Here is a 26,250-nt window from a genome sequence, read left to right as displayed (position 1 = left end):
TTAAGTTACAGTTTTTTTTCTTTGCTGTTGAATTATATGAGTTTTCTAAAATATATATTTTGATTTTATCTCCTTATCAGATATGTGACTTGCAAATATTTCCTCCTGTTAGGTAGGTTGCCTCTTCATTTTGTTGATGGTTTCCTTTGCCGTGAAGAAGCTTTTTAGTTTGCTGAAGTCCCACTTGTTTATTTTTTCTTTTGTTGCCTTTGCTTTTGGTATCAAATTCAAAAAGTTATTGCCAAGACTGATGTCACTGAGCTTACCACCTATGTTTTCTTCTAGGAGTTTTATGGTTTTAGGTCTTACAAGCCTTTAATCTATTTTGAGTTAATATTTGTGTATGGTGTAAGATAGTGGTCCAGTTTCATTCTTTTGCATGTGGCTGTCCAGTTTTCCCAGCACCATTTATTGAAGAGACTGTCCTTTCTCCATTGTATAATCTTGACTCCTTTGTCAGAAATTAATTGACCATATGTGTGTGGGTTTATTTCTGGGCTGTTTATTGTGTTCCATTGATCCGTGTGTTTGTTTTTATGCCAGTAACATACTGTTTTGGTTACTGTAGCGTTACAATATAGTTTGAAATCAGTGAGTGTGATGCCTCTAAGTTTGTTCTTCTTTCTCAAGATTGCTTTGGCTATTCAGGGTCTTTTGTGGTTCCATACAAATTTTAAGATTGTTCTATGTCTGTGAAAAATGCCAGTGGAATTTTGATAGGGTTTTAAATAAATATTTTTAGAAGAGAGAGTTAAACATACACCTAAGGGGAAGACAAGAATAAACTCTGTGGTGCTGGATTGGAATTGGAAGTTATTAATGTGATTTCATGGTTTTATATGTGTCTATCTCAATATCTACATATAGATATATCTAGATATAGCTAGAAGTGAATATTAGTATAAATGTGTTTATCTGTGTAACATATACATAAATATATTTCTAAGGTCTACTGAGAGAACCTAGGAGCAAAGTACACCCCAGTGTTAATGACTACACTTTGCACCCAGATCTTGACTTCTAAATACATTCTCCTGGTCTGGAGCAGGAAAAATACAGGATAAGTCTGGAATGTCTTATTGTTCCAGAAAGTGAAAAAGGACTTAAAAGAATTATAGGGGCATAACAAAATCCAGCCTTGAAGGGGCAACCTGTGTCCATATCTGGCACATGGTAAAAATAAAAACAAAAAAATAAGAATGGGGGCTTCCCTGGTGGCGCAGTGGTTGAGAGTCCGCCTGCCGATGCAGGGGATACGGGTTCATGCCCCGGTCTGGGAGGATCCCACATGCCGCGGAGCGGCTGGGCCCGTGAGCCATGGACACTGAGCCTGCGCATCTGGAGCCTGTGCTCTGCAATGGGAGTGGCCACAACAGTGAGAGGCCCGCGTACCGCAAAAAAAAAAAAAAAAAGAATGGATTTATTACATTTAACACAGTAGGAATCCACAGGTCCATACTGATATATATATAAAATAAGTGAAAGAGCGAAGAGAAAGGAGAAAGCTCTTTGTTACAGTAGAGTGCCAACTAAAAAATGTACAAGAAATTGTTGAAAGAAAATCACCCCTTGGCCACCATCATAGCAATAATGAATTCAGAAGAAACATGAAGAGATGTTAAACTGTTGAATGAGAGTTGAATGAGGAATAGAATGTTTATATAGTCTCGGAGTGTCTGCTGCACAATACTTAGGAAAACGAAGAGGGAAAAGTTTAAAGTATAGTGGGAAACCTGACAGATACCACATTACTCAGGTGACATTAACAATGATGGGAAAAATTGATATCATAAGCTACTTGATGGGATGCAGTGAGAAGAGCATAGCATCACTTCTGTGATATTTCTGCCAAAAATGCCTAACTTGAATTAAATCATAAAGAAACATCAGAAAAAAACCAATTTAGGGACAGTCTACAACATAACTCTCTTGAAATCTTTAATATTGTTAGTGTTGTAAAGGTCAATGAGGAACTGAATAACTCTTCCAGATTGAAGGAGACTGAAGAGACATGACAACACATGATCCTGACCTGGATTTTATTGCTATGAAGTATATATTGGGACAGTTGGCAAAGCTTCAGTAGGGTCTTTGAAGGGTATATTTCAGTTCTTTGCAATGTTCCTGAATCTTTTCTATAAATATGAAATTATTTCAAAATAAAAAATAAAATACTTAAAAAATAAGAATTAACTTTGATTCAAAGAGTTTAAGAACAGAAAGTGTTAGTCACTATGATAGTTGGCTAAAAATTGTGATCTCACTGTTACTCAGAAGTTTCTTACAAGGAATGCTTAAAAAGAACACATTATTGATCCATTTTTATGCCCTCTTCAGTTGCATTTGAATGAATTAAGCTTCATGTTTGGAGGAACCCTATAAATGATTAAATATTTGGGTCTAGGCCATGGTTACTGGTGCTCCTTAAAATTTTTTAAATCAATTTGTTCTTTTCAGCTTCTGAGATCCAGAAATGTCACTGTTGATGTGATTTCAGTGTTGATGAAATAAACTTCTAATAGTATCCTGCCAGGAGATTCATCATCAAGAGATGAACATAGCATACTCATGCATTCTGATAGAATTTTGAGGTTGGAAGAAATAACTGATTCATTATTTCCATTTTTGACCAAAAAAAATGACCATGTAATGTCCAACCATGATGGAGCCAGATTTAAACTTGGATCAACAATTGGATCGTTTCAAATTTTAGAAAGTTAGAAAAACATTAATGACCACAGGAAAATTCCGTTTAGTGGTAGTTGCTTGGCTGATTAAATCTTAATCTCCCTTAATGCTGAAAGGCACTTTGGTAAGAAGGCATCAGAATCACTTGATTTTTAATCCTCCCTTTGTCGATTTGATAACTCTGTGGGCTTAAACTTTCTGAACCAATAAAAAGGCATAATGATATCTTACTGAGCTGTGTTGTTATGTGGATTACTTGAGATAAAGCGTGAAAGTATCTAGCATGTATTTTCTGGAATGCAATAGGTCTTCAAGAAGTCCCAAGTCTCATTTCTTAGCTTCTTTATTCCTAGAAACAATGCTGTATGTAGGCCTAAGATGAAGCCTCAAGTAAAACATTTCCTGGTTTACAGATAGGTATCTATAGTAAGTGTAGAGGAAATAATGTACATTTGTATAGTAATTCATATTTTTCAGATAATTTCCACAACTACTTAAATAGTTTTCATCTTGATTCCTTAAAGTAAGCAGTAGAAATATTATTCTCTCATTTTTATACAAGAAAATTGAAATTTACTGGCTCAAAAGTAAGATAATAGAAGAACCAGTATTTCAGCCTAGTCTTTTAATATCTAAGCAATGGACTTTTTATTAACCAGTATTTCTTAACCTTTTAAAACCCATGTGCCCTCTGGATAAAAGAAAATAACTTCATACAATTCTTTAATGTTTTATAAAATTTCAGTTAGATTAATATTATGACACAAGAAAAGTATTTTTATCTTCCAAGATACATACTTTAAATATTTGTGAGTTTTTTCTAGGCCGTGTGACAGTGAGAGCACAAGGTCAGTCACTTCTAAAATGAGCCACATTTCCCTGCTTTGTTTTCCTTATTGTAGATACAGTAAAACTGGAATCACAAATATATGTTAATGAAATTCTGTTTATGGCATGGAGAGCCTGTGCACTTATGTATACTATTTCAAACTTTATACACCCTCTCTAATACATTTTCAAGGCTCTCCTTACTTCCTTCTCATTTCCCCACAATGTGGCCCAAGGTACCAACCTTGAAAATCTCTACATCATGAGGCACATTGGTTAAGAGTAGGACTCCGGAACAAGACTGCCTGTACCCTCCACTTATTAGCAGCCTGAACTCGAGGCAAGCTACTGAGCTTCTCTGCGCCTCACCTGTAAAACAGAGAAACTAACAGTACTTACCTCATGAAGGGGTTCTAAGAACTAAATGAGTTCCTGTATGTAAAGCACTTAGAAGAGTGCCTGGCACATTGCAAGTGATATATCAGTGTTGCCACTATTATTAGCAGTACTGTTATTATTATTATCACCCATGTAATTACCATAGTGGCTTAAAGCAATATAATAACATGGTAATATTGTTATAATGTCATGAGAATCAAGTTAGATTAACATCTGTCATTAGGTCTTCTTTGGTATGTACCTCTAATTTTTGTGCCTGATAAAATAATTCACAATCTCTGCTATTAACCTTCCTTAGATATTTCTGTGAAATATTGCTCTTCCTTTTTCACAAGATCCTTCTTTAATTTCTCTTCTTATAAACCGTTATAGGATAAGATAAACCCAGCTGCGTACCTCAGAGCTTTTTCTCCCGTTTACTCTTCACAAATGTGCTTTGGCAATTCTCAAGTCATATGTACACCACCACCCCAAAGCTTATCCTGGGGCAGGGTCACTCTTTCACTCAGGGCATAATGAATCTCCAAGAAGAAAGAACATGGGTAATGAAGAATGCATACAAACACACACACACACACACACACACACACACACACACACACACACACGATTCTGAAATGTTCTCCAAAAGGAGGTGCGTCTCTTTGTTTAAGAGATCATTATACTGGTTTGAAATGATCAAATTTAAATTCATTGGGTAGTGTCTACTATGCTAAGAACTTTACTGAGGTAGGTATTATTATTGCTCTTTTACTGAGAAGAGAAGTAAAGTTAAGCAATTTGTTGACGTTACTGACTCTGATCTAGATCTTTTAACATTAACTCACTTATTCCAAGTCTTATTCTACCATAAATACAACTGATTCTGAATGAAATGATGCACTTTTCATGATTTTTTTGGTTACAATAAAACTTTTAGAAATGATTCAAATTTATCTACTCTTGCTTCTTCTATCCACATGCCATTTTGGGAGATCAGCTCCTGAGACTAAGGTATAGGCTGCTTGGATTTACAGTGCTCAGTGAATTTGGGTGCCCTTGTGGTATAAGTTGCTTTTCTTTCCAAGCTAAGAGTAGGTGGGACAAGGCTGTCATTTTAACAAGTTAATGTGAATGAAACAACAACAACAACAAAACTCCAGGCAACCTGATAGCTCAGGGGGTCTACAGTGTGAGCCCAGACTTCCCAGCAGTACCCTTTTTCTGTTTAATGCTAAAGTAAAATTTTCCTTTTCTCAAGGATGTTGTTAATACCTTTTACCTGCAAAGGAAAGCCCCTTATCATTTTGGAAAGAATATGGGCTAAAGAAAGAGGTTTGAATTCTGGCTCTGCAACTTACTAGCTATAGTGTTGGGTACATTATTTAATATTCCTTAATCTTAGTTATCACATCTGTAACATAGGAAATTAATGCCTACTTCATAGGACAGTTTAAATTTTTTCCACTTTTGAAAATTGTTTTTATGCTACTTTATTGATGTATAAATTACATACAGTAAAATTTAAGTGTTTGATGAATTCTGGAAATTGTGTCCAGCCAAATACAACTTTTTAGCCTTGAAAAGTTTCCTCATGTCCCTTTGCAGTCAGATCCCCTCTGTGACATTCTGGGTCCATTTATTGATCTGCTTTCTGTCACTATAATTTCTCCTTTTCTAGAATTTCATATAAATGGAATCATATAGTACTTATTGTTTTATGTTCAATTTCTTTCATTTAGCATGATTTTTAGATTCTTTCATGTTACTGGGTCTATCTATATTTCATTTCTTTATATTGCTAAGTAATATTCCACAGAATGGACATATCATAATTTGACCAGTTAATGGATATTGGATTGATTCCCATTATTGACTACAGTATTATGAATAATGTTACGAGCGTGATGTAGACATATATTTTCATTTTTCTTGTATATATATCTGAGTGGATTGATTGCTGGGCTATATAGAAATTGCATGTTTACCTTTATAGGAAAGTGGCTGTATCATTTTTAATTCCCACCAGCAATGGGAATTCCAGAATGAGAGTTCCAGTTGTTCTGCATCCTCATCAACACTTGGTATTGTTAATCTTTTTAATTTTAACCATTCCAGTGGGTTTTAGGGGTATCACATTGTGGTTTTGATATTCATTTCTCTGATGATTGGTGATATCGATAGTCCTCTTATGTACTTACTGGCCATTCTTGTATTTTTGTGTGTGACTTGCTTTTTTGTCTTTTAACAGTGTCTTTGAAAGAGCAAAGTTTATAATTTTGATGACATTTATCTTTTTTGTTTTCTTTTCTGGTTCATGTTTCTGTGTTCCATTTTTAAAATATTTACCTAATAAAGTATTACAAAGATTTTCTCCTATGTTTACTTCTAGAAGTTTTCTAGTTTTAGCTTATACATTTAGGTCTTAATCCATTTTTAGTTAAATTTTGTGTTTGGTGTCAGATAAAGGTCTAGGTTATTTTTCCCCACACTGATATCCATTTCTAGCAAAAGCTGTTTAAGAGACTATCCTTTCCCCATTGAATTATATTGGCATCATTGTGAAAGTCAAGTGTGGATTTCCTTCTGAACTCTATATTCTATTTTATTTATTTACATGTATATCCTTATGCCAATACTACCCTAATTGATTATTGTAGCATTATAATAAGTCTTGAAATCCTACGATAGTTCTCCAGTTTTGTTTTCCTTTTTCAAAATTGTTTTGGCTATTTTTTTCCATATAAATTTTAGAATCAGTTTGACACTATCTTCAAAATGTCCTTCGGGATTTTAATTGAGATTGCATTGAATCTCTACATTGATTTGGGGAGAACTGCTATTGTAACAATATTGAGACTTCCATTCCATGAAGGCTTCCATTCCAGTTCCACTCCATTTTTTCTGGTATTTTAAAAATTTCCTTTTGCAATGTTTTTATAGCTTTCAGTGTAGAGGCCTTGTATACTTTGGTTATATTTTTCTAAGCATTTTATTTTTTGTGCTAATATAAATAGAGTTTTTAAAAAATTGCCTTTTCTAATTGTTTATTCTAGTTTATCTAATATATAGAAAGACAAGTGATTTTTAAAGTCTTTTTTTAATTGATGTATAATTGACATATAACATATTAGTTTTGGGTATACAACATAATGATTTGATGTTTGTAAATATTGTGAAATGATCACTACAATAAATCTAGTTAGCATCCATCAAGAAACATAATGACATGAGAAAATGGGTGGATATGAAAATAATGGTTTTTATGTCAACCATTAATTAATTATAATTTGTTTAGCAATGTTATATGGTGTAAGAGATTTGATTTTATTGTAAAAAAAAAAAGAAACATAATGACAAATTTTTTTTTCTTGTGTTGGGAACTTTTAAAATCAACTGTCTCAGCAACTTTCAAATATGCAGTACAGTATTAGCTATAGTCACCATGGTGTACATTACATCCCCAGGACTTATTTATTTTATAACTGGAAGTTTGTACCTTGTGACTCCCTTCACCCATTTTGCCCACCCTCCAAATCTTTTTTCTTTCCACAAATCTTTTTTCGTTCTTTTTTAAATTGAGGTAATATTGGCTTATAAAATTATATTCATTTCATGTGTACAACATTATATTTTGACTTCTGTATACTCTACAGCTTGCTCACCCCCAAAAGTTTACCTTGCTCATTCCTAAAATTTAGCTTCCATCACCATGCAGTTGACCCCCTTTACCCATTTTGTCCTCTCCCTACCTCCCCTTCCTCTCTGGTAACACTGCTCAGTGCTCCGTATCTATGTGTTTGTTTTGTTTTTCATTTATTTAAATATTCCATATGTGAGTGAAATCATATGGTATTTGTCTTTGTCTGACTTATTTCACTTAGCATAATACCCTCAAGGTCTATCCATGTTGTTGAAAATGGCAAGATTTCATCATTTTTTATGGCTGAGTAATATTCCATCATATTTATACCACATCTTCTTTATCCATTCATCCATCAGTAGGCACTTAGGTTGTTTCCATATCTTGGTTATTATAAATGATGCTGCAGTGAACATAGGGGTGCATGTATCTTTTTGGATTAATGTTTTTGTATTCTTCAGATAAATATCCAGAAGTGGAATAGTTGGATCATATGGTAGTTCTACTCTTAATTTTTTGTGGAATCTCCATACTGTTTTTCATAATGGTTACACCAATTTACATTCCCACCAGTAGTGTATGAGGGTTCCCTTTTCTCTACATCCTCTACAACACTTGTTATTTGTCATCTTTTTGGTAATAGCCATTCTGACAGGTATGAGGTAATATCTCATTATGGTTTTGATTTGCATTTCCCTAGTAATTAGTGACGTTGAACATCTTTTCATGTGCCTGTTAACCATCTGTATGTGTTCTTTGGAAAAATGTCTATTCATATCCTATGCCCATTTTTTAATCAGGCTGTTTGTTTTTGTTGTTGTTGTTGAGTTGTATATTTTATATTTTGGATGTAACCCCTTATCAGATATATGATTTGCAGATATCTTCTCCCATTTGTTAAATTGTCTTTTCATTTTGTTGACAGTTTCCTTTGCTGTGTGGAAGATTTTTAACTTAATGTAATCTCATTTGGGTTTTTTTTTTGCTTTTGTTTCCCTTGCCTGCAGAGATATATCCAGAAGGATATTGCTAAAACCAAGAAAGACAAGTGATTTTTGTTATTGACCTTGTATGTTGTGACTTTGCTTGATTTACTTATTAGTTGTGGTAGGTTATTCTTTTAGATTCCTTAAGGTTTTCTATGGTCATAATCATACTTTCTGTAGCTAAAAACAATTTCATTTATTTATTTCCAATCTATGTTCATTTGATTTCTTTTCCTTTGCTTATTGCACTGGCTAGAAAATCCAGTACAATATTGAATAGAAATGGTGAGAGCAGACATTTTTTCCTTAGGTAGAAAACAGGGAGACTTTCACCATTGATGACAATGTTAGCTGTAGGTTTTTCAAATATACCTTTAATCAGATTAAAGAAGTTCCCTTTGATTCAAATTTGCTGAAAGTATTTATCATGAATGAGTAGTAAGTTTTTGCAAATGCTTTTTCTGCATCTGTTGAAATGATCCTGTTTTTCCTTTGTTCTCTTATAATGATGAATTATAATGATTGATTTTGAAATGTTAAACCAACTTTGCATTCCCAAAATAAACCTTACTTGGTCATGATTTATTATCCTTTTTATATACTGTTGCATTCTACTTAGTCAATCTACTTTTATGCTTTTTAAAACTAATACCCTGACCTTCGGAAAAATAACTCAATTTATATTTTGCAAACAGATAACTCAATTTATATTTTGCTAAAAGCTGTCTTTGTGTTCTGTATATTGTGAGGAATATGAGAGAAGAAGTTATGATTCTCTTCTCAGAGTGAGTTTATGGTTTCACTACCTTAAGAAAAAAAGAATAATACATGATTGATTTTAATGTATGTCACAGGCATACAAACTTGAAAGTTGTGCAGTGGGGGAAAAGAGGAAGAGAGACAATTATCAGAGTTACTGTGCCAGAATGTCTTTTTAGAAGATTGAGATTTGCTTTCATCCTCTGTCACATGATGTAAATTTATGTTTAAGAAAAAATATTTAGACCAAAGTTGAGAACAGAAAGGGTGTATTTATGTTTAGGTTTTACCTTAAAGGAGACAGAAAGAAAATGAGAAAAGAAAAATGAAAATTCCGGAACTGGGAATTAGATCTAGTTCCAAATCTTAGCTGATTTTAACTAGTTATATTGCCATGCAGAAGTCACATTATCCTTGCGTGCCTCAGTTTTCTCCTCTATAAAATGTGGTAGTTAGGCCTGATCGGTAGTACTTGTCAAGGAAGGAGAGAGCATATGTATTTCTGAAAAAGCTCACCAGAACTCCTTGTCCAGGTGAGAATCACTGGATTACATAGTTTCTAAATCTATTTCCATTCCTAAAAATCTCTGATTTTATAAATTTGTGAAATCAGCACACTTGGAGTAAAGACCTTGTTTTTAACTTTGGCTTAGCCATTCTCAAATTTTGTGACCTTGACAAATCACGTCTCCTTCCTGGGCCTTATTATATTTATGTTTAAAATGAAAGTATTGGAAAAATGGGTTTCTAAGACCATTCTGTTTCTAAAGTCTGATCCTAAAGTGAAGTAAAGCTATTTATATTATACATGTGTGTATATATCAAATATGGCAAAGAACTTATTGTAGTGAAATAAATAACTCTGGTTACATCTTTTATCTGAAGGCATTCAACATTCTTCAGAATCATGGAAAATAAAAAACTAAGGCCCACATTGTTCAACTCATTTCTAATTTTTAATGGGAATTTAAAAATTAGTTGAAATGTTAGCTTTGTGTAGTGTCTGCTCCCAACTTGTAATGCAAAAATCTAAGACTTCTATATGTTTTTCTAGATGTAGTTTTCCTTTATTATTTACAGTCTGTTGTAAGAAAGCTTCAAGGGATATAGGGCTTTAGAGCACCACATCTTTAACTAGCTGGGGCATAATACATGATTTGAGTCTCCAATATTTTCTAACAGTAAGGTTTGTTTATTAAAGAAACCCCATGCTGTGACTGAATCAGTCTAATAGAAGCCAAGTTTGAACTTGAACATTCAAATGTATGCCCATATATCTTGGGCATATATCATACATAATGATGTGGGGTCTAGACATCTTTCTGGGTTTGTTTATGTCTGTTATGGATTCCCCTCATTATCCATGCTGTTTGAGGGAGACCCCATGGATTCAGCTAGTTTATTGCATACTTTCTGTATTTTAAGACTAACTGAGTTCCAAGTGGCCCATATGTTCCAACTTGGAAGATTATTTTCTCACTTGCCTGTTTTATGATGATGATTAAGGAAAAATAAAATAAGATTTTAGGGAATGGTGACATGTTTGAGAGTGGCTAACCATAATCCTTTTGGCCATATTTCAAATATAGTTTTATAATCTTTATTATGCTACTCTTCCTAAAAATTTTTGACAAGTTTGAGTTACAACATCTGTTTTCTTATTTTTAAACCATATTGTGTACCATCTGTTGTTTCATTATCATTGATTATAACTTTTAGGACTTAGTGAAGGTAGATATAGACTTTAATCTTTAGTTATACTAATTTTACAGTTTATGAATATACAGTATACTCAGAATGCTAGCTAGAGTTGAATGAGTATACCTAAAGAATAAATTTTAGATATGAAATAATAAAATGTATTTCTACTTATTATTGTTAACCTGGAGCAAGTAATTTATGGCCACGTAACTAGCAGATTTTATTGTTGCTGTTGTTGTTAAAACCTCCCCCCTTGACATTTATTTTATAAAATTAGGTATCTCTGTGCATGACTCCTTAATTTTAAAGAAACTGCTATTCATATTCTTTATAAGTTGCAAAGCTATTTTTACATCAAGTGAAATAAAGAAGTCAAATAACATTATCAGAATTTGCAATAAATATTGAAAGAGGGTCAATTGTCATTAGAATTTATCATTATGGGTATTTTTTTGAAGGGGTGATATAGCACTTGCTATAAATATTCATCATGTTCTTAAATCTAGAGACATTTAGTGATTAGGTGATTTTATGCCTGTTTATGCTGGAAGCAACAAAAGAAACTTCAAAAACTGAAAACATAAACATAATTGAACCACCCACTTAAAATAAAAATGGAATAGATGTTTTCCAGGGGAGAACATGCTTTCTGTATAAAAAGGGCTAGTGTAACAAGAAGTCATCTCTTCTTGATTTCTTTAGACAGCTAGAGCTTTGTGCCTTGTCTAGTTTCTGTGTTTTAAGAGCTTGTTCTGTGTAGCAGAAATAATACAATAAATGGGTTTAACCACATTTGTCTCAGCTAGACAGTCTGCTTTGTCAGAGATTGCTGGTACAACATAAACAAATTATGTGTTTGTAGTGCTTTTCAATGAAAGCCTATCTAACAGAGCTGAGATTGTGTTTCAGCAGCTGTAGATTTAATCTCCTACCTGTCAGTTAAAACAGGCATTTCCTGGGCCAGATAAGAAATGGTTGTAGAGGAGGGAAGTAGTCACAGCTGGACAAAGACCTATTGTTATTGGCTGATAATGTCTATGTAGATTCAACGCCTTGTTCTACCATGGAAAATACAATCATAGTGCAGTTTTAAAGGAGCTAAACTGACCTTTTATTTTGTTAAATTGAGAAGAGTTGAAGAGACTCAAAGCTGGGCTTTGTGTCATTCATATTTGGGAATTGTCATTTGGAACTAAAAATAAATATCTATAGTTTTGATCACCATTGTTCTAGATCCTTGTGGGTGCGATAGTAGGGTTAAGGAAAATGCCTGCTCACAAATTTGTAACTACATTTTTAGGAATTCAAGTTTTAACCCAAGCTAAAGTCAAAAATTAAATCTATGGATAGATACTTTACCATGCGACTCATATATCATGGGACATATATTTTTCTTTTTTTGTGGGGGCGGGGGATGCAAAGGCGGTTCTGTATCTCTCCTTATTTCACTTTCTTACCCACAGAAATTCATAAAGTTAAGTTGAACTGTCTTAAAATTGGTCAAGTTGGCTTGGAGAAAATGTCTATCTACATTCAGTCAAATTATTATAATATTATTCTGAGTCCTATGTCTCCCAAGTCATGAATGGCTGGCTACTAGTAGGACACACTCATGGACTGGTTGGTCCTTGCATTTATATTTACTTGGTCAGCACCCTAAATCTACAGCTTTTCAATTTTCAGTTTAAATTTCAATATAAAGTAGTTCATGAGTTCTCAAATTTAAAAATGAATATATGTCTTAATTTAATTTTTATAATTAAATTTTAATTAAAAATTTTATAGCATTTTTCATTTTGCAAGAGCTTTTTACTTATATCATTTGATCTTCACAAAATTTTTGTAAGGTTAACTGCAACACGGGGGTTGGAAGTTGACATTTGTGAAGTGTATGGAACAGAGTAGGCAGTAATCAGGTCAAAATTGTGGATTTAAAAGACAGAACTAATTTTTTAAAAAGCCTACAGTATCCTTGCTTGCTTGTTGCTTGCTTGATTCTTCCCTTCTTCTCTTCCTTCTTTGCTTTCTATCTTTCCTTTCATATTCTTCTTTTCCTCCTTTCCCTTCCCTTCCCTTTCCTTCCCTTCTCTTCCCTTCCCTTTTCTCTTTCCTTTTTTCCTTTCTTAACATCTTGTGATTAGGACAAACCTGTCTTAATACTACTTTCGTGTTTTTCATGGTACAGAAGATCGGCTAAGATTTTATATTGTATCTACCTTTAAATCTAAGACATATAATGCCCCTGTATCTTTTTTATTTGTCTAACGTTAAGAATTGTCATCAAGGGCTATGTAATACACTGTTTTAGATGGAGTAAAGAAAAAATTTAATATATTAGAATCTAGGACAAAGGAATATTAGAATTTCTTAGTAGGGTTTCTTTATTTTAAGAATGTGTGGTGCTTCCCTGGTGGCGCAGTGGTTGAGAGTCTGCCTGCCGATGTACGGGACACAGGTTCGTGCCCCGGTCTGGGAAGATCCCACATGCCACGGAGCAGCTGGGCCCGTGAGCCATGGCCGCTGAGCCTGCGCGTCCAGAGCCTGCGGTCCGGAGCCTGTGCTCCGCAACGGGAGAGGCCACAACAGTGAGAGGCCCGCATACCAAAAAAAAAAAAAAAAAAAAAAAAAAAAAGTGGAAAATTCAATATGATCATTTTGAGTTCTGTTTTTTTTTTTTTTTAATTGACCTGAGTAGACCATTTTGTTTTGTTTTGGGCTTGAGTTTCTATTCCCTTTCAGCTGTGATTACATGAATTATTACTAATCATTCAAACTATGCTATTGGCCTATTGTTCTTTATAACAACAAAGAATATTATTTGAGGTGAATTGCTGCAGCATCTGACTCTGTATTGTAAATTCCATTTCACTTGGCAAATGTAACATTAGTCTCAACTACCAAAAAAAAAAAAAAACCAAGAGAAGTTTAATTTAGCCAGTGTTTTGAGCCAGTTTGCATATATTAAATCTTCTACTCTTCTGATCTTTACTAACAGTTGATTTTTTTTCTCATAGGTAGCTTGAATGTCATTTAAAATATTCCTATTTTTCCCACACAGAGACTGAATTAAGGATTTACATTTTTAGTTTTTGTCAATAAGCTTCTCGGCTGCTTAAAATTTTATTCAGACATACTACTTGGGGAAAAGAATTATAGTGATTCAGCAGTAGCCACTTAGGTTTTAATTTCTTATACTTTTCTCCTCTATGGCCATAAAAAGGTGCAAGTGCTTGAAAGTGCTATGCTTCGTCTCATGAAATCACTGGACAGGTCTGTTTTAGTCAGTCAGTTAATGACTTTTTAATCAGTCAGATAATGACTTTTTGCCTTTCATATTTGGAGGCACTGTCCTAGTAGCATGCTAAGAATCTGTCTGCAAGATGTCTTCCTTCTGCTTGAGCAGAGAGATATATAAAATGGAAAAAGTTCACTGTTATCCCCACTTTTGGGCTGTTGAGGTAGTTTCTAAACTGGTCTCTCTGCTTTCATTCTGGCCCTAATAAAGTCAAATTTTCTCACAGCAACCAGAGTGATCTTTATAAACCTAAATCAGATCTCATGCAACTTTAGGTCATTTAACCCTGAGCTATATTGTCTCCTCAGAGAAGCCTTTTTTGACCACCACTATCCAAAATAGTCCTTTCTACTCCCTACGGACTACCTCCTGCTTCCCACCCTCTACCCCTCATACTCTATCTCATTATCTTACTTTATTTTTCTTCATAGCATCTATTATCAACTGGCATTTATTATATTTAATATATATTTGCTCATGGGTGTGTGTATATACACACATGCATACATATTACATTCATTTGTACATTGTGTGTCTTCCCTAGGAGATAACGGTAGGAAATTTTCTCTACTTCTGTGTCCCCAGTGCCTAGAATTGTGTCAAATATTGAACTGAAAACCATGAAATAATTCAACACAGTGTATGCAGTGTAAATTTTGACAGAGGGAAAGAAATTTGTACTTGGGGAATTTTCATGGAGGAGTTTTGAGCTGCACTTTGAAGGGTAGGTCAGGTTTGGGATGGCAAAGGGGAAAGGAAAGGTCATTCTACATGGTAAGTGAGAAAAGTGTCATGCACAGAAACTTAGAAGCTATTGAAAGCAAGAGGAGAAAGAGGATAAAGGGTAGTAGGAAAGAGGTTTGAGAGGTTTGTTAAGAATATGTTATAGAGTGATTTCACTGCCAGCCCAGGCTAGGGAGTTTGGACCTTACCTTCTTTAATAGGAACATTGCTTTATTGTATCTAAGTTATTTAATATGAACATAGTACTAAATTAAAATATAAAAATAAAATTGTTCTTTTTGAATCAACATGTTAGCGTATTCTTATACCAGCTTCAGTGTTGACATACTTGTGCATTTAGTTGGCGTAGCAAGTGTAGAAGTATGTGTGAGTGTGTGTGAATGAGTGTGTGTATGTGTGTAAGTGTGTATGCTGAGGGCGGGGCAGGAGTTGTAGATTACATTCCAAAATGAATTAAAGTTCCATGTTATTAACTTTTTGCTCTAAAAAGGCTAGAGTATAATAAAGAGTAAACACCTGAAGGCTATTTGATTTGTGGCTCTAGTCACTATTTATGCCTTTACTCAGTGTTTATTTCCTATAAAGATCACCTTACTTTACCTCTCTGCATCCTGCCCCCCTGAACATATACGGGCAAGGTCTCTCACTGATATTTCCAGGGAGGGTTATCTTGCCATGGCCGGGACCCAGCTGTCAATAGTTTAGACATCTTATTTATGTTCTGTTCAGAGTTTATGTTTCTTAGCCCTTCTAGCTTAAGAAAGAAACTGTTTCTGCTCTCCACGATAGGTGATGCTTAAATGTTTTTCTGTCATTCATTCTATATTGCATAACCAGCCCACTGTGATAAAACAAACGTTTAAAAAATTATTTTGGAAAACTGTATTTCTGGCTCTTCTGATGAGAATGGCTTATTTCCGTCAGTTAAGGATTATAACTGATGATGATGAAATTATTAAAGAAGCTTAGAGGAATCTCTAAATTATACTATAGAAGAATTTTAACAGATATACTAGGAGAGTTCAGTCATTAAAAGTATCTTCAACTAAATGAACAAAATCAATTTTTATATTTTCTTACCAACTAGTGGACTTCAAAGTCAGACTGTGGCATGCCAAAAGAAAAGATCGCTGTAATGAAGTATGTTTGAAGCAGAGGTATACTTCTATTGCCTCGATTTGAGGATTTCAAATGATAAAAGGACTTCAAATTGATTCAGAAGATATAAAAATTATCAAAATTATTGTAGCTTAGTTTTAAAATAACAGACAATGAAAGTTCTTTAATGCATTTATGTTACAAATATTTGTTGAGTCCCTACTCTGTGCAAGAGAGGGATTTTTACTAAGATACAAAGTCCCTGCCTTTAAGTTGCTTGTGCATAATTTTAACAAAACCTGTAGTTTAAGAGGTAAACCTGCATTTCTGGAGGAGGAATTTAATAATTGAACTCTGGTCATTGGTAACAGAATAAGGCTGTGTAAAATACTTCAGGGGTAAAAGCCAGATTGCCTTCATTACAGGTCAAAAGTTTGTGAAAGCTTTATATCTGAATTTGGTTGTTAGAAACAAAGGAATGCCACATTCTTCAAAAATGTTACTATATTTATGTGGCATTTATACAGAATTAAAAAAAATTAATTTCCATCTTGGCAAAACACTTTGATCATTGTGTATTTAATGGGGTTTCCATCTGAGAACAACAATCATTAGTCTCTAATATGTTTCATACTTCTGTGGAAATAAGACAGGGTGGAATAAGAAACATTCATCTTCACTAGTCTTTGGAAATATCTAAAATAATTGACTAGCTCAGTCTTCTGTGATGGCCTGGTGACCACTAACTGAGACTATTTGCATAATAGTCAACTCTTCACTTCTGTAGTGATAACTGTTTGTATCTGATTAAAATTAAGACTGTTTTAGTTCTCTTGACTTTTTCAGAAGTTGCAAAAATTGAGATTTGCTGTTCTGCTTTAACCAAACAAATGCACACATGGGGATAACAATATGCTGAGTTTATGCAGATTTTACAGCACGAATCTGAATAAAATACCCACTAATAGATCCTTAAGGAGTAATAAACACACATGAATTTTCCTTAGTTGCACTTTAAAGTGATTTTAACATACTACTAGACCTTAACAATAATATTTAATTGACAAGATTATGCATTTGTATGGATTGAAAAGGTGGTACATATCTAATTCCAAATGAATCATAAATTTTACTTTTGCATAACATGTTTTATTAATTTCTTTATGGCCAGGACATACTACTTCCCTCCTGGTGAGAGTTTCTTAAAGCATAGTAAGATAATTTAAACACATTTAATTAACATTTGTCATCCATTTTATGAAGTAGTCTGACTTTTGTCCTCATAAATACTCTCAAAATTTTTCTTGGTTTTAGACTATAGGAAGACTATGGAAAGATACATAATGGAATTTTTTTTGTAATTTATTTCCCTTTTTAAGCAAATCTTTCCTTTCTCTGTTGACCCTACTCCAAAGTAAGCTGACAAACTGGATGATTTCTACTACTATGTAAGTGAAAACAAACTTAACACTGCTACCTGATAAAATAAAGCTATGGACTTCTCTTAAGCATCTTTTTATTCATAGTGCTCAGCATAGTACCGGGCAGATGGTGCTAGGTGCTCAGTGAAAGGTTGTTGAATGAAGACAGGCACTACTGACTTCCCTTACAGAGTAACATGCCTCTTAGAGGCCTAAGAGGTCATTTTGTATGTGTGGAGCTCTTTATTTCAGGGAGTAAGGAGACAAATAAGTAAGAGATGCTAGGAATCATGATTACATTAGTACTAAATCCATGTTCTTTTCTTTGAAAATTCACTATTTTAACAGAATATGTACAAATGAATGAGAGATAAAGTAGTGACGTTTTGACTACTGATGATCCTGGTGGATTAATGAGATATTTGTCCATTTTAGAAAATACAAATAGAACAGAGTGTATACAGTATGCTGAGAATATAAAAAGGTGTTAACACAAAGGACAGGACTGGCCCTTTCAGGGCCATTAAATTTCTCTCTGAATATATACCTAAAGGAGATTTTTTAAATGTGCTATTGACCTGATAAATGGAGCCATTGTACTCCTACTCTCAATGATCATTTCTCTTCTGTGTAACCAAGGAAGGGAGCTGGAAAGTACTAGACTGTGAAGTGGATTTGAAATAGCTATCTGAAAGACCAGCCTAAAAAAGGAGTTGCTGGGCTTCCCTGGTGGCGCAGTGGTTGAGAGTCCGCCTGCCGATGCAGGGGACACTGGTTCGTGCCCCAGTCCGGGAAGATCCCACATGCCATGGGGCGGCTAGGCCCGTGAGCCATGGCCACTGGGCCTGCGTGTCCGGAGCCTGTGCTCCGCAACGGGGGAGGCCACAACAGTGAGAGGCCCGTGTACCGCAAAAAAAAAAAAAAAAAAAAGGAGTTTGTTTTGCTTTCATGTCTTACTCTTGGTAGTGAGGGTGGGGACGTAGTGAAGCTAGTGACAATACGTATTGTCTCCATTTTTCCTATGAATATTTTAGATATTTTATTAGATATATTTAATAGTGTAAATTAGTAAAGACAAGTAAACTACTGAAGCTATTTTCCATTTTTCTTAAAATTAACTTTTCAGTTAAGTATAATATACATATAGAAAAATACATATTACAAACGTAAAGTTAGTTCTTCATTAATGTTCAAACTAAAACATATGACTTTGAAAGACTAAAGCCTGAGTTTTTAAAAAGGATGCCTTTAAACTGCAATATCTTGAGTTTGTTCTACCTTTTCAGGATTTTTCCTGGCCCTTTAGTGAAGATTTTGAAAAGAGTTGCGGCAGCAATATACAAAATTCTAGGAAGAAATTGAATTATATTAAAGATGAACGTTAACAATGGTAACAAAGTGTTTTGTATATTTTCCTTGTGGGAGTTTGAGAGAGAGAAAACATCTTGCCTTCAACAAACAAACAAAACCAAACAAAACAGCATTTTTTAAAAACATCTTTATTGGAGTATAATTGCTTTATAATGGTGTGTTAGTTTCTGCTGTATCACAAAGTGAATCAGCTATACATATACATATATCCTCATATCCCCTCCCTCTTGCATCTCCCTCCCACCCTCCCTATCCCACCCCTGTAGGTGGTCACAAAGCACAGAACTGATCTCCCTGTGCTGTGCGGCTGCTTCCCACGAGCTACAGGATCTTTTTCTTACATTATTTGTACAATGATTATCCATTGGATGTTGGTGGAAAATATCTGGGAAGATTGGACTCTGTGTTCTTAAATACTCAGAAAATTTGTGTCCCAGAATTGCTCCTGATAAAATTTCAGTGTGATTATTCTCCTGCTAGAGCTAGCTGGATTCCCTACAAGCAAGGATTTGCAATCCTCCATTAGCTATAGCAGCCAGAGATTTGCTAAATAAGACAAATGAAAAGCAGACAAAGTGATATCAAGATTTATTTAAAAGTCATTCTTGAATTCTCTTCTTTAATGAGAACAACTACAGCTCTATACTTTTTGCAGTTGTATTAACAATAATACTACCCTATGGAAATTAGTGCTCAGAAAACCAGTTCTTAAGTCCTTGATGGTTCTCACGTTGATTAGTTGACACAAAATGCCTACTATATTCTTAGTCCTGTGATAAGAACAATGGGGTGTATAGAAATATAAATGTCACAGGCCATTCAGGACACTCAGTTTACTTGGTGAGAGATGATTAATGAATTGAAACAATTAGAGAATAGTCAGGTAGGCTGTATACAAAGTTCCTTAGTATACTTCAAACTATGGTCAACCAAGAGAAGTTCAAAATGTTGACCACTGCATTATATTGCTTTTTAAGTCAGGACAAAGCAGAGTCTTAACATTTTCAACAACAACAAAAAAAAAAGTTTTGAAACTATAAGTTTTGTGTTAAAGCACTAATTTGTCCTATCAAATGAGACCTTTTCCCTCCTAACTCTCCAGAATTAACTGAGATCTGGCATGCATTTTTTGGCAGTAAGAAGATACCTCCATGACCTTGAAGGCTTTTCATGTAAGGTTCTGGGGACTTTATTTCTTTCACTCTAGACACTGCAGCTTTTATAATAGTAACACGTTATGCAAATGACTCAGCTATTCTTTGCAATAAAGAATAGGGCCTTTAAGGAAATTCCACCCCCACCCCTTTCTGTTTGTATGCCCTGCCTCTCCCTCTCTGATGGCTCTTTCTCTGTATTTTCTGTCTCTGTCTTTCCCTCCCTCTGTCATGATTTACAAATGTTGGAAACATTCCTTCCAACAGATTAAAGAAGCTTTATCCAATTAAATCACATGAGGAATGATTTTCTAGAAATAAGGCATTAAGAAGATCTTCACTTGCTCACTGTCTTTAACTTAGTAATAGACATTAATATGTTCATGATTTTCAATAAATACTTATTTCCTATCACTAAGAAAAGTTAAATAATCCTCATGAAAGAAAATGAGCCCCCGAGTGTCACTCTGCATATTAGCACGCAGCCAGGTCTCTGCCAAGTTGCTCTCTGACTGACTGCTGCAGATGCTCTTTCTCAAGTATTCTGAGTCATATCTTTAGTGCAAGTCTTCAGGGACAAACAATAGCACCTGTTCCTCACAAGATATCAGGCCAGTTAGCCCATTCATGTATCTTTAATGAAGCTCTGGGGCAGATGGCAAAAAATGGCATCATCAACAGCTTAGCATAGAGAAAACAAAGGGCATAAGTGTTGATGCAACAATGCTGTTTTATGAATAGGAAGAGTCAGAACCTAAGTGTTTCACATGCATCTGCTGCTGTCTTGATTGTCTGAAAGATGTGAGGAACACCGTAGCAATTAAAATTTCTGGGCATGTAGCCTATTTGATCAAGAATGTGTTCCCTACCCTCTGCAGAAGGGAAATGCTTTGGTCCGGGATTGTGGAAGTTTAGAATTAATGGACAGTTGTGCTTTGGGGGATACAGTTTGTTTCTTTCCTAATGCACTGACTAGGCTTCACCTATGATGGGGTTCCTGGTTTCTCATTAGTCATTCAACTTACATACCCTGTCAGTTAGTGCTGACTTCCAAAGCAATAAAAATAATGCAGTTTCACGCTCAGAGATTATTTTTGGTCACATTGTTTTACTCTTTATATTAACAAAATCAGTTTTACTTTTACCTATGGGATAATTAAAGAATCTCTGAATTTGGGCTAAGGGAAAACTACACTTTCAAGAAAAAAAGATGCTATTTGAAATTTTGATAACTTTCTGGAAAAGACATGTGGAGACTGGTCACTCTTTGATGGAGTGAGGGGAATTCTATTATTTCTTATTCTTTAGTAAAATATTTTTGAAGGTTGCTGTTTACAATGTGACTGCCTTTCCTGGCACATCACCAAATGGGAAAATAGGATGATGGGAAGGAAGAGGAAAGGCAGGCTTACATTCTTCAGAGCAGGGTGGGGCTTTTCTATATTTTCAAAATTCTTTATCTGCCTTAGGCACTGACATGCAGTGCAGTAAACTTAATTCACAACTTCCATAGAAGAAAAATATTTTGGATATTTATGTGATTCTTGTGTGGCCACCAAGCCCTCTTTCCTTACCTCTCCCCCACACCTTGCCCTTGCTTTCCATTTTTGTCCCACCGTCAACCAATAATCTAGTAAGTAAAATAAATGGAAAGCTATGAAAGGAGAAATTGTTGCTTTCATTCATGATTTCCACTCACATTATTTGCACTGGGTCATACTGGTGAGCTTTGTATGAAAGATAGCAGTCGTAAGTATTCATAGACCTTCATTACCCTTGCTAGTTTTTAAGACACATAATTTCTTTTAAATGGTATCCCACTGGTGAAATCTGAATAAGATTTTTGGATTGTATCAATGTCAGTGCCCTGGTTATAATATTGTTCTGTAATTTTTCAAGATGTTACCATTGGAGGAAACTGAGTTAAGTGAACATGGGATCTTTCTGTATTATTTGTTACAGCCACATGTAAATTTATAATTATATTTATAAAACTTTCAATCAAATAATTGTTATCACAAAGAATTATATTCCTTATGTCATTTAGGTCTGTTTAGCAAAAGATGACTTTATGATTAATATAATATAGTACTTAAAGTATAGACTTTGAGCCTGACATACCTGCCCTTGAATCTTGGCTCTACCACTTTTTAATTGACTAAGTTACCTAACCTCTCATGGTTTTGTCTTTGTCATTAAATAAATGAGGATAATAACAGTAGGTACCTCACAAAGTTTTGAGAATTAAATGAGATAGAGCATGTAAATCACTTCCCAGTGCTTGACATATAGGAAATGCTGGAAAATATTAGTTGCTGTGATGAGGATGATGATGATGATTTCTATAATTAGAGATAAAAGAGGAACTTTTCGTCATCTCTCAGCCTGTATTCTAAATGGCTACTGGATATTTTGGCTTGTATTTAATAAAGGGCATTTTGAGTTTTCATATTATTATTTTACTTAAAATGAGTTAAGGGCAATTTTATCATTTGGAGCTAAATGATTATTGCTAATGAATTAACTGGAATTAATGACAATAGATTCGAGATCAAATATTCTGGGTATAAAATAAGAGAGAAGGAACAGACTAAAACTGAACAACATAATATCTATACTCCCAGTCACCTCCAGAGACACACCTCTGAAATATAAAATTATTTTCAGTTGTAGCCCCCCAGATTTTCTCTATACAAAGAGTGTACACACACATGATTTCTCTCTTTTCTATCAATGAAGTCCATGTGATATAATGGAAAAAGCACTGGACAGGGTGGTTAGCAGTTCTGGATTCTAGATCCAGCTCTGTCATAGGCAGTGTGACCTCCACACTGCCTATGACAGTGATAGCCTTACCTTCTCTAAGCCACCTGGTTCCTTATGTGTAAATTGTGAGGTTTGAATTGGATTAGTGATTCTCAGAGAATGGTCCCTCGACCAACAGCACTAACTAGCTTCACCTGGGAACTTGTTAGAACAGTACACTCTCAGGTTTCCCCCTCAGATCTACTGATTCAGGGACTCTGTGTGTGGGGTCGAACAATTTTTGTTTTAATAAGCCCTCTGGTTGATTCTGAAGTCCATAGAAGTTTGAGAATCACTTCTCTGGATTAAATTTTAGTCTAAATTTTGGACTGTTGGACCCAACCTCCAGAGTTTCTGATTCATAGGTCTGGGGTGGAGTCTGATAATTTGCTTTTTGAAGTTAGATGCTGCTGATGCTGCTGGTCAGGTACCACACTTTGAGAACTACTAGGTTAGATAAACTCTAAGCTCCATTTCAACTCTGTGATTCCATCATTATCATTGCTTTCACAATGCCTTCTGTCCCCCTCCTTATTTACTTTGTCCCTCAGTTTATTGAGACTGCCTCTTACCTAATAGTTAACATTGAAACTTTCTAAGATATCTTACCTTGTAGAGGGTGATGGACAGAAAAGAGCTTCCCTAAATTTTTACAGCTTTTCTTAATATGAAGCACCTGCAGCTCTTTGGCATTAACAATGACCTTAGGACCTACTATATAGCACAGGGAACTCTGCGCAATGTTATGTGGCAGCCTGGATGGGAGGGGAGTTTGGGGAAGAATGGATACATGTATACTTATGGCTGACTTGCTTTGCTGTGCACCTGAAACTATCACAACATTGTTAATCAGCTATACTCCAACATAAAATAAAAAGTTTAAAAAAAAATGACCTTAGGTGGCCTACTTAATTATCTCATGTGCGTAGCTAGTTACAAAGGAACTATCTTCAGACACCAAGTTTCAATAATTAAGGTCTGATGTCTAATTGCCATTGATCCCTTTATGTTGTCTTAAGATCTGAAGAGCTTGGGCACCAATGTAAAAATAAAATTATGTTTTCATTCGAAGATGCTGTTTAATGAATAACACCAAAGATCCCAAATTACATCTTCAAATGAGCTTTTTAATCCCACCTTCTTTTTCTTGGTTTTCTGGATATTTGGGATGGGATAATGCTCTGTGAGGCATGGGTCTGCTAAGAACAAACAAGCCTCTGCCTGCCAAACTGAATTATTTATTTGGCTCATGTTTTCTTTTTTTGAAGTAGAGTTATGGATTAAGATCCACTGTTTCTTGTTTTATCAGTAATTTGATAATTTTCTAGTACTGGATTGCAAACTATATAAGAGAAAAGCAAGGATCTAACATTTACTTATTGCCTATTATATGCCAGTCACTGTGCCACAAGCGTTACTTTTCTTGTTTATTTAATCCTCACAACAACCATGTAAGGTAGTATCATTAGCTTTGGTTTTTACATGAGGAAATAGACTCAGCAAGGCTAAGTAACTGCTCAAGATCACACAGCCAAAGAAATGGCAGTGTATAGATTTAAGCTCAGATTCATTTGGCAGCAAAGCCTTTGTAGGCATAGTAGATTCTGAATAAAAATATGTGTTGAATGAATCAGTAAAGGAATGACTATATGCCATTATCTTCCTAATGTTGATTTTTAAACAATCATAGAATTATAAAGTTGAAAAGGCACTATAGGTCATTATCTAATCAGGGTTTTAGTTATGCATATCCTTTAAAGTATCTCTAACAGATGAGTATACAGCCTTTACTTGACCACCTCTTGGGAAATGGCACACACAACCTCTTTAATCACAGTGATTATTGAATAGCTCATTATTAGAAAATTCTTTGCATTCAACTTCCCTAAAATCTCTTTCTTTTGAGCCTAGATCTGCCCTTTGTAACTGCTCAGACTTAATCTGGTTCTTCTTCCATACATAATTCTTTCAAATATTTGAACATAAGCATATATCTTCTCTCTCCCAAGCAAAATAGCCCCCATTTTTCCAGCTACTTTTCAAGATCCACACATAATAATAACTTAATAAATGTTTGTTAAATGAAAGAAGGAAAGAATAAATAAATTTGATACCTAGACTCCTCAGTTTCTTGTTTCCTTTCTTTAGAATGTGAAGCATCTGTGCTGTGTTCTGGGTACATGCTAGGACCATATTTCTAGAAGTAAATGAAGTGATTTCCTTTGATATACTCTTGCACTGCACAATAGTCACCCACAAAAATATCATTTTTAAATTTTCTGACATAGAACAGTGCTGTCGTCTTTGACATCTCAGGTTTGCATCAGGTCACAACAAGCTGGAGTTGAACAGCAAACCTAGTGCTTTTCTTCAGGGTTAAAGGCAAGACCTGGGTGCTAGGGGATCAGCTCCACTTTAAGCAGGCTAAGTCGGTACTCTAATGTACAAAACTTGGGCTTACCTCAGCTAAAATGGAAAAAATAGCTGCCCAAAGCTAGTTTCTTTCACGCCCCACTGGCACGGTAGTAATTGCACAAAGACCTTTTTATTATAAGTTGATTTTCCTGAGAAATGAATTCTGAAAAATACTGTAAAGTGTTTATTTTTTGCTTGCCCTTTATTAACCCACATCTTAGGATTTTCCCTAGAGAGAAACTGTTGGTAAACGAAACCTCTTAGACCTACACAGGAACATTTTTGCACTATGTCCCTGGCTGTGAAGGGAACAGGGACAGGACAGGGCAAGTTGGTGCTATTTAAACAGGGTCATCAGCCAGTATATGGAATTTTGCCTAAAGAGAAGATTTAGGAATTTAAACGGGGGAAGAGTTTGGGGTTGGTAGAATTAGTGGGAAAGGTTTGTATCTTAAACAGGATATAATACAGCTCTTTTATACTAGTAAGGAGGGCAAAGACCCAGTTTGAACTTAAAAATCATTTCTCTTAGTACATCCTAGTTTTGATCTTTAAATAACAAAAGTCCTATAGTTTAATTTATAAAATCATGCCCTAAAAGCCAGCACAGAACCTTCCTGTGATGCTATTGGAATCAGGGCAGCATGCATAGAGTAAGGGAGGGAGCTAGGAAATTAAAATATGATTTTCATAGACATGATTCTGTCATAGTTCTTATTTTCTTTATATGGAATACAAATACTGATATAGAGTGAAGATTTTCTGTTTTGCATTTTTGTGCTCTTTGATACATTTATTGAGGTCAAATGAAATTTGATATAGTAGGATTTATTATGAAGTGCTCTCTGAATACAACTCCATAATTACTCAGCTACATGGTAGTGCATAAAGCTGTAAAACTGCTTAGCCAGACAAGCAATTTATGTGTTACATCGAGGTGTGGGTGGCAAAGAATATTAGTTTA

At 34.7% G+C, this 26,250-nt stretch overlaps 1 protein-coding gene across 4 annotated transcripts in view; it reads left to right on the top strand.

Annotated features, from left to right (window-relative positions):
* SOX6 (SRY-box transcription factor 6) overlaps positions 1 to 26,250 on the top strand; it is a 636,653-nt gene that overhangs the window by 478,216 nt on the left and 132,187 nt on the right. The window lies entirely within an intron of this gene.

The sequence above is a fragment of the Mesoplodon densirostris genome, chromosome 7 (assembly GCF_025265405.1).
Source record: "Mesoplodon densirostris isolate mMesDen1 chromosome 7, mMesDen1 primary haplotype, whole genome shotgun sequence".
NCBI lineage: Eukaryota > Metazoa > Chordata > Mammalia > Artiodactyla > Ziphiidae > Mesoplodon > Mesoplodon densirostris.
Note: the sequence above shows the minus strand (reverse complement) of the source record. Positions and strands in the feature narration are given on the sequence as shown.